Source organism: Myotis davidii, unplaced genomic scaffold (assembly GCF_000327345.1).
Source record: "Myotis davidii unplaced genomic scaffold, ASM32734v1 scaffold299, whole genome shotgun sequence".
NCBI lineage: Eukaryota > Metazoa > Chordata > Mammalia > Chiroptera > Vespertilionidae > Myotis > Myotis davidii.
Window position 1 is genome coordinate 7,291,370 of NW_006293088.1, and position 3,514 is coordinate 7,294,883.

The following is a 3,514-nucleotide window of genomic DNA, read 5'->3' on the forward strand; positions in this document are numbered from 1 at the left end:
AGAGAAGCGGAAAAACCCGGCTAACAGGTTCATCTGTTGACTTAGACCCTCCCACACTGGAGAGCTAATGACCTCGCTAAGCACTCTCCTTGGTCCTTCTCTGGAGCATCCGTGTGCTGTTGCTTAAGTGCCTGTTGGTGTGAGAAATGCCATCTTCGGACATCGGCTAGACCTGTGGTCGGCAAACTCATTAGTCCACAGAGCCAAATATCAACAGTACAACGATTGACATTTCTTTTGAGAGCCACATTTTTTAAACTTAAACTATCTAGGTAGGCACATGGTTATTAACTTAATCAGGGTGCTCCTAAGCTGGCCTTGGCTAAATACGTCCTCAATCTGATTGAGGTACGTTCGCTGAGGTCGGCCCCTTCCAACTCTCCCATCCACACTCGTCTTGTGTACTTGTTTCGTCTCTCTCCTTTTGTTCATCCTCTCTATATGTCCAAGCCATCTCAACCGGGTGCAGTTCCTTTCTCAATCCTCGACACTACATCTTCTTTCACTCCACAACGTTCCCTAAAATTAACTTAAAAAACTTTACTTAAAGTTTTAAGTCAACTTCGCACTGTACGTGCGCGCCCGCACGTGGCATTTTGTGGAAGAGCCACACTCAAGGGGCCAAAGAGCCGCATGTGGCTCACGAGCCGCAGTTTGCCGACCACTGGGCTAGGCTGTCACCACATGTTACCATTTCAGATAACACAGTCCACTTCGAACCTTCTGGCCTTGAAAACTATTTTAGAATATGACAGCACCATAGGTTGTTATCTCTATTCCACAAACAGTTTTTATGAATTGATTATTTTTAAACTGACAAATATCCTGTTAAGTGGACAAAAGCCACCTTCAGACAAAATATAAAGGTTGGTAAATACATGGGGGGAAATTGAGCCCCATTAGTTAGTACTCAAAACAATGCAAGTTATAACATTTGAGGTATCATTTCCTCATTGAATTAAGAAAACTATACTAAGGCAGAATAGGGATGTATTAAATGCCATTGAAACTGGTATTTTCCTACATTGTTCTTGGCGATGTAATTGGGAGTAATCTATGTGGAAAGTACTTGGTTCATACCTCTTGATCCGGTAATCTGATTTATAGAGACCTAGTATAAGGAGATAATCCTGAATGCACGCAAAGCTGTATGTGCACAGGGGTTTGTGAGATGCTGTTGTCCCGGGCAGAATTCAAAAGCCACCTCAATGTCCACAAAAGAGGGACAGTGAGTTACAGACGACAGCCCCCTGGAATGTTATATAGCCAGTACTGGCTGTGAACTCTGTACACCTTTTTTTTTTTTAATGGTATGATAGCCTTAGTCGGTTTGGCTCAGTGGATAGAGCATCGGCCCGTGGACTGAAGGATCCTGGGTTCAATTCTGGTCAAGGGCACTTGCCTGTGTTGCAGGCTCGATCCCCAGTGTGGGGCGTGCAGGAGGCGGCTGATCAATGATTCGCTCTCATCATTGATGTTTCTATCTCTTCTTTCCCTCTCCCTTCTCTCTGAAATCAATAAATATGTACATATATATATATTTTTAATGGTATGATACTATGTTAAGTGAAAATAGCCATGTATAAAACAGTGCAGCCGTGTATATAGGAGGCTGGAGAGAGTCCTGCCCACACAGCCTCCCAGAAAGCGCCTGCTCGGAGGGCCCCACCATGGCACCGACGTGGCTCCTTGGCAGAAAGATGTTTTTTTTCCCCGCTGGAGAAGGGGGGCAGCTTAGCTTGTCCATCCTTGGGGAAATTGTGTTTCATACGCGCTGCACTGGCTCCTGGGCACTTGCAAAGTGCTGTTCCATCCCTTAGCTCACTGGTCTCCTGCAAGGGAATGGACAGGACGGTCACCGTCCAGTTACGGTTGATGTGATCTGCCCGAGCCACGTCGTTGAGGGTCGGGGTTAGGACGCCAAGGTCAGTCCTCCTGTTACGGTTCCATCTTGTGTCTTGGCCTTGACACTAATGTTTAATGGAGGTATAATTTGACAATGAGATATTTTAACTTTCCAGATTTCCCCCATTATTAACATTTTAGCATGTCACCTTTATCCTCTCCAGTTATTCCTTTTTTCTTTCTTTCTGGAAACATTTAAGAGTAAGTCAGTTGCAGCCCTGGAGCCCCCGAGTGTGTGTTTCCAGAAGACAAGGACAGTCTCTAAGGACCACGTAGGGCCCGGCTGGTGTGGCTCAGTGGTTGAGCGTCGACCTATGAGCCAGGAGGTCAGGGTTCGATTCCTGGTCAGGGCACATGCCTGGGTTGTAGGCTTGATCCCCAGTGTGGGGCGTGCAGGAGGCAGCCCATCAAGGAGTCTCTCCCATCATGGATGTTTCTATCTCTCTCCTTCCTCTCTGAAATCAATAAAAAGTATACATATTAAAAAAAAAAAAAAAAAGGACCACACAGGCCTCCAGGGGCAGGAGGGGAGCCTGCTGTGCTGCTGGGTGGCGGACCTCACTGAGACTCCAGTCCTGTGATAATGTCCCCGTCACAAAGGGAAGCTTGGCCTGTGTGTGGGCGTCCCTCCCCTGGCTCCACACTAACAATTAGTGTCCATTGTTCCACAATGTGCCTCTCTCCTCCTTCCCTGGGGACAGTTCCTCAGTCTTGGTGTCTCCTGCGCTGGCTGTTGGAGGAGCGCCATTCTCCTGTGGCAGGGCCCTCCGCCGGGGCCGCGGGCGGATCCGAGGCGGCCCTGTTGGCAGGAGCGTGTCTGAGCCTCGCAGGAGCGTCCTCTCTGCTTCCTCCCAGGGCTTGGGTTGGTGCCTTCCTGGTCTCGCTCCTTTGATAGCCTGGCCAAGGTGCTATCGGCCAGGTCTCCCCTGCGGTTACTGTTTCCCTTTGTCGTGAATAAGTGTCTTGTTGAGATAAATGTCCTGTTACCCTCGGACTTCCAGCGTCACGGACAGTCCTGTGAAGTGCATGTCCTGGTTGTCGGGTGAGAAGACTCAGGGTCCGGGGAACAGCCTGTAGCCAGTCCCTCTCTGCTCTGTTGAGGGAGCCTGACACAGCCGCCCTGTGTTGGACATTCATGTGCATGTGCGTCTGTGGCCAACGGCTACAGTCCTCACCTAAGAAAGGGCTGGGCCCCCGCCAGTTTGGCTCAGCGGATAGAGCGTTGGGCTGAGGACTGAAGGGTCCCGGGTTCAATTCCGGTCAAGGGCACATGCCCAGGTTGCGGGCTTGGTCCCAAGTATGGGGCGTGCAGGAGGCAGCCAATCAATGCTTCTCTCTCATCATTGATGTTTCTCTCTCTCCCATCTCCACTCCTCTCTGAAATCAATAAAAGATATATTTTTTAAAAGTAAGTGCTAGAAGCTTGGGCCATAGCGGCTGTGTGTGGGGCCAGCTCCCTTCCCATAAGGTCAGCCCCGTGGGCCTGACCCATCCCTGTGGCCCTGCCGAAGGTGACCTGCTTTTCTAAAGCAGCTGTCAGGCCCTCCACCCCCGCCAGGCGGGCCGCTCCTGAGGAAGCGGGAATGGGCACCGGCCCCCCACTGACACG